The sequence below is a fragment of the Pseudorca crassidens genome, chromosome 4 (assembly GCF_039906515.1).
Source record: "Pseudorca crassidens isolate mPseCra1 chromosome 4, mPseCra1.hap1, whole genome shotgun sequence".
Classification (NCBI taxonomy): domain Eukaryota; kingdom Metazoa; phylum Chordata; class Mammalia; order Artiodactyla; family Delphinidae; genus Pseudorca; species Pseudorca crassidens.
In genome coordinates, this window is record NC_090299.1 from 4,648,867 (window position 1) to 4,661,065 (window position 12,199).

The 12,199-nt window shown below is 43.4% G+C and overlaps 1 pseudogene; it reads right to left on the minus strand.

Moving 5' to 3' along the window:
• Positions 1–229: 229 nt before the first annotated feature.
• On the minus strand, positions 230–8,620 carry LOC137224143 (non-histone chromosomal protein HMG-17 pseudogene; annotated as a pseudogene).
• Between the last annotated feature and the right edge of the window lie 3,579 nt (positions 8,621–12,199).

A 12,199-nucleotide genomic window follows, 5' to 3' on the forward strand; every position in this document is an offset into this window, starting at 1 on the left:
AACCAGACGGGAAAGGTGTTCTTTATCCCATGTCAATCCAGCTTCGGAGACCTATTAGTGACATGTGCTCTTCCCCCAAAAAACAATAATGAAGTGTTCCGTACGCTAACAACATAGCTTAAAAAAAAAAAGTAAAACAAAATTCTGCATTTTTATAAAACTTGATAGAAAATAGTACTTCAAACTGTACAGTCAGCAGAAGCGCACAGTTATCAAGAAGGCACACACTTCACTTGGCATCTCCTGCACCCTCAGCTTTCTGGGCCTGGTCTGTTTCGGCATCTCCGTTTTCTGCAGGGTTATCCCCATCCTTGCCTGTATCAGCTTTCCCCCTCTTTCCCTTTGGGTACCTTCTCTCCCTTCTTTGCAGGGGCCTTTTTAGGCTTGGGCTCTGGCTTTGGAGGAGCAGGTTTAGCAGATGACCTTGCAGATCTTCTCTGTGGTTCGTCCTTCACCTTGGTTTTATCTCCTTTAGCATCCCCTTCAGCCTTTCTCTTGGGCGTGGTGGCGACGGCGGCGGGACGTGGGCGCTGGACACGGGCACGCAGTGGCGCGCGGCTTTGGCTGGTCCAGGGGTCGCTCTCACCTCTTCTTCACGCTGCTCCGACTGTTCTGTTTTGAAACTCTGTGTATTGTTTAAATTCTATCCAGAATGTTGATATTTTGGTTTTAGCAGGCAATCAGCCTGGGTGGGTTCAGGCAGTAGTGTAATGGTGTGCATCTCAAGGGAACTAGGATTTTGGAAGGAAGGGGAAAGGTTTGGATTTGGCAATGGAGAGCAAGCAGGACTCGAAGGATTTAAACCAAAACAAGACAAAACACCTACAACTTGAGAGTATTGCAAGGAAGCAAGGAGACGGCCAGGTTTTTGGTTAGAGTAAGAAGATAAAGGGAAAGGTTAGAAGAGTTGTTAAGGGCAACAGGCGATTTGACTCAGGACAGCACAATGAAAGGGTCAGGCTAGATTAGAGCAAAGCATTATGGGGTTAAGAATCTATATGATGAGTTCAAAAAGAGACATGCACCACAGTGTTCACTGCAGCACTATCTACAATAGCCAGGACATGGAAGCAACCTCAGTGTCCATTGACAGAGGAATGGATGAAGAAGATGTGGCACATATATACAGTGGAATATTATTCAGCCATAAAAGAATGAAATTGAGTTATTTGTAGTGAGGTGGATGGACCTAGACTCTGTCATACAGAGTGAAATAAGTCAGAAAGAGAAAAACAAATACCGTATGCTAACACATATATATATATGGAATCTAAAAAAATGGTTCCGATGAACCCTAGGGGCAGGACAGGAATAAAGACACAGACATAGAGAAAGGACTTGAGGACACAGGGAGGGGGAAGGGTAAGCTGGGACAAAGTGAGAGAGTGGCATGGACATATATACACTACCAAATGTAAAACAGATAGCTAGTGGGGAGCATCGCGTAGCACAGGGAAATCAGCTCGGTGCTTTGTGACCACCTAGAGGGGTGGGAGAGGGAGGGTGGGAGGGAGGGAGATGCAAGAGGGAGGGGATATGGGGATATAAGTATACATATAGCTGATTCACTTTGTTGTGTTGTGGCTGGAAGGACTTGTGGAGCCATTCTTTAAATCCAGAACACTGAAAACCCTCGAAGCGTCCTTTATAGACTAAATCTTTGGTGTTGCTGCCACTGGACAGGCAATCTTCCAGGAGCATGGAAATCCTGCTGTGGGTGGGAAGTGTATAATGATGTATATATACCTACTGGGAAAACCCAAGAAAAACTACATCATTTTAGGTCTCTCCTCAAACTTCAACTTATCAGAGGGGCCTTATTTGAACATGTTAACTGAAGTAGTATTTTTTGTGGTCACTTTCCACCCTCTTACTATGCTTCCCCCACCTTCTTAGCACTTATCACCACCTGTCATATATTTACTTGTTTAGTATTTCTTCTCAGTAGAATGTAAAGATCTTGAGAACAGATTATTTTTTTTTTAACTGCTTATTTCCAGGACCCAGAATAGTGCCTGAATATTTACAGAATGAATGAATGGATAGATAAGAATATTAGACCCATTAAGTGAGTTCAGTATCATGGCCAATTACAAAATCAATAATCCTAAAATTAATAGTGTTCCTATATACCAGCAAAAGCCTTCAGAAGAATATTTTAAAAGATAATATTTATTAACAGCAACAAAAAATATAAAATATCCAGAAGTAAACTAGATGGAAACTAAATAATGTGGAAATTTTACTGACAGAATTGAATGAATAGTGAAGTGTACCATATTGCTGGATGGAAAGACATAATATTGTAATGATGAAAATTCCCCCCAAATTAACCTATAAATTTAACACAGTATCAATCAAAATTCCAGCAAAATTTTTAGGGGAGACAGAGGGGCAAAATTTGATTAAAAGATTTAAAATTTCATCAGGAAGAATAAAGGCTTTAGATAGTCAATTAAATTCTGAAGGAAGGCACTGATAAGGGACCTTGCTCTACCAGACACAAAACCAAAAAATATAGGAAAAGACAAATTTGTGGTATGTATCAAAGCCTTAAAAAAAAAAAAAAAGGTGCATAGCCCAGGCATTCCAATTCTGGAAATTTTTCCAGTCAGTGTTTGCTAAGTAGAGGATGGTTCAATTAAACAAATACCTGTGGAATACCATGGAGCTTTTAAGAATGATAGTGTAGAACTACATTAATTGCTATGGAAGTGTTCACCATACATTTTTGTGTTAAAAAAACTGATTACAAAACAATACATCTGTTATCCTCATTTCTTATAAAATTGAAAAATAATTATATATATATATATATATATATATATATATATGTGAAGAAATAACCTGGATGGAAGGTTATACATGAAAATTTTAATGGTAGTTCCTTGGGAATAAGGATTACAAATGATTAAAGCTTTTTGTTGTTTTTTTGAATTTGTATACTGAAAAAATTAGGAAGTTTCCCCCCAAATAGGATGGCAGTTAAACTCTTCACTATTGCCACCTGGTGGCTACCACTGACAGATATCATTTCTTTTCTATCACCTTAAGAAACAACACACATCACATCATAACTATAAGGTTGTAAAGAAATCTGCAGTATCACCTAGTTCTAGCCATCATTTTATGGCTGAGAAAATAAAAGGCAAAAACGTTTAAGCCATTTGTCTAGAGTCACAATGTTCGTGAAACTTATTAATAGTAACAAACTCTTGTTAAGCCCTTTTGCTAAGTACTTTATATAGACTGTCTCATTTTATTCTCATGGGAACATATGACGTAGTTCCTATTTTTACTCTCATCTATCCCTGTTTAACCAATGAGGATCCTGAGGCTCACAGAAAATGACCCACCCGAGGCTGCACACTCGGGGTAGAGCAGGCATTCTGAGGTCCACAACCCTTTCCTGAACCTCCGCGACGGTGCCACCTTAGTCTCTGAATTGCCCTTGCCCTTTCCATTATATCCCACTGCCTCTTCCTTCCGTGCTTTTGGTGAAAACTCTTAAATATGCCCAGCGTTATGTTCCTCCAGGTTGAAAAGAGAGTGTAAACATTTATGGAGAGAAATATAAAGAAACGAAGTGGTTTTACCCCCAGCTCCTTTTAAGAATCTTGTCCAGATGGAAACAGACTTACTTTGAATTGTTCCAGTGTCCAGATCCGAAGGAATATTAGAGACTTGGGACCATGGATAGGCTTCCCTGGGTTCCCTGCTCCAGTTTTCCACATGCTATGTTCTCCCCTTAAGTTTTCATTGACCAGAGCTGAAGAGTTACCATCACTATATGCAGTTGTTCGTGTACTTCTTCCCCTCTCTCTTCTAGCCCTTGCCCAAATTCTTAGGGAGAATCGTCTCTAGCTCTGGATCTATCTTCATGCATCAAACACAAATGGCATAACTGCTAATAAGTGCAAAAATTGTACTAGGGATAAATCTTTTGAAAGTGAAATTAGAAATGGGAAATGACTAGCGCGATTAGCCTCTGTAGCCCTTGAGAACCTAAAAAGTCTTTCAGAATTGTTCCCAAAATGAATACATGCTTTTGAACTATCATCTAGTTAAAGCTGACTTTTCTTAAGTACAAGTGTGCTTCAAAATAAATTAAATCTTTTAATTTGTACTAGTGCTGTAAAAGTGTTATTTTTCTAAGCTAGCGAAAAGAACATAGTTGTTAGACAGCCTCGAGTTAAAATTCACGTATAAGCTATGGCTTGAGTAAATTATTAAATTTAACTTAAATTGCAATTTTTTCTTACCTCTAAAATTAAGGATAATAATATCACCAAAGGTGGTGGAGAGGATTCAATGAGATGACACACGAAAATGACATACAGGCCTCTAGCAGATACACACTTCCTTCCCTTCTCCCTGTGTTATGTACTTATCTCATCCAAACGTCCTTCATACACCCGGGCTAGGGTTTCTTTGAAGGAATCAGTTCTGCCTCAGCCTGGCTGAGGTGTTTGAGTCTCTTTCCTTTTTTTCTTTCACATCCCATCTTCAGTCTGTCAGTAAGTCCTGTGGGCATCACTTTCAGGATAGATGCTCAATTCGACTTTTTTTTTTTTTTAACCCCTCCACAGCTACCATGCCTGTCCAAGCCACCATCATCTCTCATCTGACTGGTGCAGTAACTTCCTAACTGGACTCCCTACTTCCTTTCTTGCTCCCTACCATCTATTCTGCACATGCAGCCAAATTATTTGTTCACAAATTACGTCACTTCTCTATTCAAAACCTTCCAAGAGGTCCCCATCACTCTTAGACTAAAAATCTAAAGTCTTCACCAAAGACTACTAAACCTCTGTGACCGGAACCCTGCCTACCATTCTCATACCTCTCTCCTATCTTGCTCTGCTGCAGCTGCACTGGCCTCCTTACTTTTTAAAAAACAACTGAAGTAGGATTGACTTACAATATTATATTAGTTTCAGGGGGCCTCCTTGCTATTATTCTTTGCTGCTGCCAACCATATACCTGCCTCAGGACCTGTATATCTGTTGTTCCCTCTGCCTGGAATGCTCCTCCTAGATCTTTAATGCCTTGCCTTTTCATTGCCTACCTCAGAGAGGCTGAACCTAGGCACCCCATTTAAACAGATACTCTTCCAAAACTCTCTCTCCTTAAGCTTCTTTATTTTTTCTCGTAGCATCTACCAACTACCTTGGCATTGAAAAATACATACATACATATATATTTCTCCGTCTTCTCACTTGAAATGTAAGTTCTGTGGAGATGGAGACTGTGTTTTATTCTCTTTGTATCACTAGCATCTAGAACAGAGCCTGGCATGTGCCAGGCATTCCAAACTATTTGTTAAAAAGATATATTTGTGGAATGAATAAAAAAACGTTTAGCTTCCTGCCATCAAGTCAGCAAACTTGCCTCCTTCTATAGCCATCCTTTCCCCTCTTCCTCCTTTAAGTACAAGAGATGTTTTTCTTCTTGTCTGAGGTTAATGTCTCACCTATGCTGCCTCCTCAATGACCTTGACTTAGCCTTTACATTCACCTCTCCCACCTGCAGAATTCTCTTTCTAGCAGGCACAAGTCTCTCCCATCTTAAATAAAAATCAAGGGCTTCCCTGGTGGCGCAGTGGTTGGGAGTCCGCCTGCCGATGCAGGGCACACGGGTTCGTGCCCCGGTCTGGGAGGATCCCACATGCCGCGGAGCGGCTGGGCCCGTGAGCCATGGCCGCTGAGCCTGCGCGTCCGGAGCCTGTGCTCTGTAACGGGAGAGGCCACAGCAGTGAGAGGCCCGCGTACTGCAAAAAAAAAAAAAAAAAAAAAAATCAGAAGAAAATCCTCTGTCTGCATCTCTTGTCACCTGCCAATCTCTCCTGCTCTTCACAGCCAAACTTCTTGAAATACTTCTTTATCCTCTTTGCATTCCTCACCTCTCCATCCATTCTGGTTTCTCTGAAACTCCTTAGAAACCGCTCACTCCTGCTTTAATAGTTCTCTTCCCTGAGCTTTTCCAGGACATTACTCTCTTCATGCTTTCTCCTACTTCCCTGACTGCTACTCTTCCTGTCCCTCCCTAAAATTCTGTGTATCTGAGTTCAGATCAGGGTTCTCCTTATTCTGCAGATTCTCCCTTGGCAATCTTACCCATGCCCATGGTTTCGGTTACCACCCAAATCTGTATGCCCAGCCCTCATCTCCATCTACTAGGCTCACAATTTATATGACCTACTGCCTACTTGATCCCCACCTGGATTTCCACAAGCACCTCACCATAGAGATGTCATCTTCTCTCTCCTAACTTGTCTCTCCTCCGGTGTTACTTATTTTAGTGAATGGCACAATCATCCACCAGTTGTTCGCGGAAGCTACCCTTGGTTTCTCTTCTCCTTCAAAGCCCCTCACCCCCATCCAGCCAATCAGTAGGGTCCCGTTAATTCTGCTATATTGGGTCAAACTCTTGCCCCACCCCTACCCCCCGAAAGATATATCCAGGTCCTAACTCCTGGCGTCTTTGAATGTGACCTTATTTGGAAACAGGATCTTTGCAGGTATGATTATTAAGTTAAGGATCTCGAGATGAGAGCATCCTGGATTTCGGATGGGCCCTAAATCCAATGTCTGGTGTCCTTATGAGAGAAAGGAGAGGAAGAGGGAGAGGCAGATTTGATACGCAGGCACAGGGGAGGGGGCCATGGGAAGACCCCTGTGAAGATGGAGGGAGGCTCTGGAGCTACGTTGCTACAGGAACAACAAGGATTGCCAACCCTGCGGACGCCGTGATTTCAGACTTCTGGCCTCCAAAACTGTGAAAGAATGAATTTCTGTTGTTTTCTTCCCCAAGTTCGTAGTAATTTGTTATGGTAGTCCTAGGAAACTAATACATCTATCTTCTAAATATCTTGAAATCCGTCCACGTTTTTCCATCATCATTCTCCCCATCTAGTTCAGACCCTGATTACAACAGTCTTCTGCCTCGTCTCCCTGCTGCTAGTCTCAGCCGATCTTTCTAAAATGCATGGAATTTACGTCACTACTGACAATCTGTGAGTGGTTTGCCAGTGACTCCTGGATTAAGCCCAAATGCCTGGTCCAGGACTTAAGAGTCTGGCTTCTGCTTACTTGGGTAGCCTTACTTCTCATCTCTCTTCACCCTCACCCTTAATTCTGTGCTCCAGACTTAGTAATAATTTCTTCCTTTTTATTTTTTGGCTACGCCACACGGCACGTGGGATCTCACTTCCCCGACCAGGGATGGAACCCATGCCCCCTGCAGTGGAAGCGCAGAGTCTTACTCACTGGACGGCCAGGGAAGTCCCGTAGTAATCATTTCTGATATTTATGGGATACCTACTCTGTGCCAGAAGACACTATTCTAAGAGCTAGATCTCACAACGACCCTATAAGATAGGAAACAGGCCCCTTTCAATGTCTCTGCCTCTGGGACACTGCTCGTGCTCTTCTTGCCCGAAGCGCCCTCACTCTGTCTTCCCTTGCTCTCTATCTCCTCCTCATAGTTCACACCACAATGTAGGTCTCAGCTTATACAGCACTTCCTCCAGGAAGCAGTCCTTGATATTCCTAATCTGGGTTACGTGTCCCACCCCTACCGTCCGTATTCCTATCACACCCTGTACTCCCCCATCATGATATAAAACATTATAACTGTCTATTTACTGGTGTCTTAGTCTGTTCAGGCTGCTATAACAAAACATCACAGGCTGGGTAACTCAAAAACAACAGAAATTTATGTCTAACAATTCTGGAGGCTGAAAGTCTAACATCAGGGTGCCAGCATGGTCAGGTGAGGACCCTCTTTCGGGCTGCAGACTTCCCACTGTGTCCTCACATGGTGGTAGGGGTAAGCAAGCTCTCTCTGGGGCCTCTTTTATAAGGGCACCAATCCCATTCATAAGTGCTCTGCTCTCACGCGTGACCCAATCACCTCCCAAATGTCTCACTTCCTCGTACCATCACCCTGGGGGCTAGGATTTCAACATAAGCATTTTGGGGGAACACAAACATTCAGACCATCCAATAGGCCTACGGCTCACGCTGTATTTTGTTTCCTGCGGAAAGTGGCCGTGCCTTTCTCTTGCCATTGTAACCCCATCCCCAGAATCTAGCCCAGTGCCTGGCACAAAAGAGATACTCAACATATTTGAGTAAATCAAAGAACCCTGGGGCTTCCCTGGTGGTGCAGTGGTTGAGAGTCCGCCTGCCAACGCAGAGGACACGGGTTCGTGCCCCAGTGCGGGAAGATCCCACATGCCGCGGAGCGGCTGGGCCCGTGAGCCATGGCCGCTGGGCCTGCGCGTCCGGAGCCTGTGCTCCGCAGCGGGAGAAGCCGCAACAGCGAGAGGCCCGCATATCACCAAAAAAAAAAAAAAAAAAAAAGAACCTTGAATAAAGGCTGTTAGTACCATATGTCTCTACTGACATAGAGTAGGAAAAAATGCACCCCTAGACCTAGATGCCAACTGTCCCCTCCCTCAGAATTCTGATGCCTCCTAAGCCTTTGCTTGGGCCCATTCTGAAACATCTTTTCCTAAGAATTTCCTGAGACACCCAAGGCCAGTTACTTCTCACTTTCCCATCACACTCAGCCCTTCGTCAAATACAAGGCTCTCCAGGAAGCTATCCTCTCCCATTCCGCTCTGCAATCCTCCCAAACCCTTCCTCTTCTGGCTCTGTCCTCTGCCCTGTGTCCTCTGGAACTCCTGCCTATTCAAAACAAACTCACCTATAGTCTCATCCTTATAACAAAATACTCCTCCCACCTCCTGGCCTTAAGCAGAAACCTGGTTTCCCTTTAGGAAACGACTCTTTCTACTACCATCTGGGGTGGAGATTGTTAATCTGTCTCACCCTCATGGAGAAGCCTCTCCTTTCAGAATTATAGTTTTCAACCATCTACCTCTCTCCTCCTGCTGTTTACTGCCATCTACTAACTTCCTAGTTCTTCTTTTCTCTAGTTTATGGTCTTTATCTCCACGTGAGTCCCACCGTCATCTGGGATCATTCGCTTGTCCATTTGGACAGCCCTATCTTCTACGTCCTTGAACCCTCTCAATCTGATGACCTTTAACACACTACACTTGATCTACTCCGTGACTGCACTTAGGTTTGTCGCCAGGAGCGGCTCTACCTCCTAAATCCTGGATTTCAGTATCTTCCATTCCTTTAGCACATTAATTTTCTTACGAAGTCCCGTCCTGCCACTTCAGTTCTTAATCAGCCTAGATGCGTGGCTCAGCTTTTCATGGTCCAGCTTTTCACAAACGTCCTCACTACCTTGTACCCTCGTTCACCTGGCTCAGATGCAGCCTGGGAACACTATAAGCATTTACTTTTCATCCCTATACCCAGGCTTCTGAGTACTTGTCTGGGCTAGGACTCTTTTGGTTGGTTGTGATGAAAATCAATGCAAGATAGTTTAGAGAAAAGGAGAGTTTAATGGAGCTACCAGAGTAGCTCATGTGTCAAGAGTACAACTGGGGCTCCAAGACAGCTGGAACCAGAGACGCCTGCTGCTGGGACTCACTCTGTCTTTTCTGCTCCTCTCCATGTACTGGTTTTCTCCACATGACAAGAAATAGTCTCAAGCGTCCTATCCTGTGGTTCCTAGAAAGTTACTGTTTCCTCTTATTATAGATCAGAGAATCCCAAGGGAGGGCTCTGACCTAGCTTAGATCAGGTGTTCCCTCGCAGACCAATCACTTATAACTAGACAAGGTACTTGAGTCAGTAGCTTCCATTAGAACTAGATGACAGAATCAAGGAAGGAACAGTTTTCCCACGAGGAGAGAGTAGCAGACACGCAGAACAATCGATGGCTGCCTCGGAACTCCTAGAGATCGATGAATTGATGCCACTGTAAACTTATAACAGCAACTTTAGAGGGACTCTCAGAACTGTCCAGAAAGTCTACTTGTCCTTAAGGACTTTGTTGAATCTCCCTCTGCTCTTACAGTTCCTCAAAATAGAATTTTGAGTGCTTCCGTAATCATACTGGATTAATCTTTCAGAGCCCTGTCATGTACTACATCTGGCCCTTGAGGTTTTAACTCAGTTATCAAATTTGACCATTTCTAAGCAATGGCTATTGCATAACAGAAGAATTAGGGTTGTCTAAAAGGATTTGAAAACAATAGTAAAAGTGCTTATTTTGAAAAGATCCTATGACCATGTATTGCTTGAAAATTTTCACTGGACCTAACCAATGGCCTCTGAATTTCTCTCACAACTACGACATTCAAAACGAAAACAACAAGTGACACCTCTACCTTGAAGAATACAGAAACACCACGTATGCTGCTGATACTACTACTTAGCAAGCGCTGGGTTTCCTCTAGGTTATATAATCCACAGCTCATGGCAAACAGTAACTGCAAGTAGGAATGGGGTCTTATCAATTTAATGCCTGGTTTAGAGCAATACCTACACTATTGATTTAATCTCGGTCCATGGTATACTTGGTTTTTTGGCAAATGCTAAAAAGCATTAGCTTTTTCTTTTATAATTTACCTAATTTCTTACCTCCCATGAACTGTTAGAGTTCACAGGTGCTAAGCTCTAGCAGTAAGGTTCCTATAGCCCCAAGTGCAAGTTGAAGTGACAAGTAATCTCTTTTGAGCACCTTCTGGTTTCTTCTTCTGGCTCACTGAGCCATCTTTTAACCTATGACTGGTTTAAAGTGGATTGGTCATCCTGTATGATGACCTTTCTCATGGGAAGTTAATACATTTAAGTTGGCAGTCTAATTTATTCAGCGGTTTACGTAAACTGATCCCTCAGAGCTTTATTACCAGTGGATAAACTTTTAAAACAGAGTTCCTAAACCTGTGTTTAGCTGCCAATCAGGCCCAACCCTGCTGTCTACCATTATATGCCACTACTTAAGCAATCCACTAGCTGGTCATATGCAAACTCATAAACCACTACAGGTCATATGGAAATAAATTTATTTATTTTTTGGTCTGTCTTTTGCAGGTTGATTTTTTTTTTTTTTTTCGGTACACGGGCCTCTCAGTGTTGTGGCCTCTCCCGGTGCGGAGCAGAGGCTCCGGACGCGCAGGCTCAGCGGCCATGGCTCACGGGCCCAGCCGCTCCACGGCACGCGGGATCCTCCCGGACCGGGACACGAACCCGTGCTCCCTGCATCGGCAGGCGGACTCTCAACCACCGCGCCACCAGGGAAGCCCTGCAGGTTGATTTTGATGGTGAAAATCGTCCAACTTTTGCTAATCAAGTTAGGGGCATATATAATGTCTTCACAATTATTGCATTTCCAGGTGAGATAAAATCCATCCACTTAGTAAACACTGAGTGAGCATTTCCTTTGTGCACGGCTTTATGGCTGGGGTAGTGAGGGACATAACAAAGTAAAATCCATGGTCCCAGGTCCCAATCCAGTTTGGGGGAAACTGGAAAACAGTTTGGAAACATTGTTATTTATTTTATAAATAAAAATGTCAAATAATCAAGAACGAAATAAGTTTGAGCCGACACAACTATCAGATGTTCTGATATGAGCAGAAAGGACAGTAAAGCTGAATTTCCAGGAGGGGAGCATCACTGTGGGTTAAAATGGCCAGGGATGCATCACAGAGAAAGTGGGAGATGTGCTGTGCCTGGAAAGGAATAGGAATTGCACGGCGAAGCGAATTCCATGCCAGAAGAATGGAACAAGGAAAAGCTTCAGTTTTAAAGCTTGGTGTGTGAGTCAGTTTGGCTGGGAGTTTTGACCAGGGCAGTTGTGGAAAATCAGATTGCAAAGGTAAGAGGAAGCTAGCCTATGCCTGCTGTCAATAACAGATGTTGTGTGCAACTATAAAGAATCATCTTATGTTGGATGCATTTCTTTCTTCATCTTAGATGTCCCTGCCGTATCAAAAGTGCCCATTCTAATGCTTAGACCACAAGCCTGGAACATGGTGGAATACAGTATCATGGCAACGATTCACTATTCGTAATGTTGGTGAGGAATGCTGTATAAAGCTCCCACGGCTCCGAATGTATTGAAGTGTTCAGTGGATGCTCCCTTTGGAGTCTCAGCAGTATTCTCAAGCAGGCTCATCACGGAACTGCTTATGACTTTCCAGCTTATTGGTAGATACATTCACTCACGCAACCACTGATTGAGTACCACCTAGGTACCAGGCGTTTAGTCTACACTTTGAGGGATTTAAAGATGAATAGACAGGACTTCTGCCCTTAAAGAGCTTGCA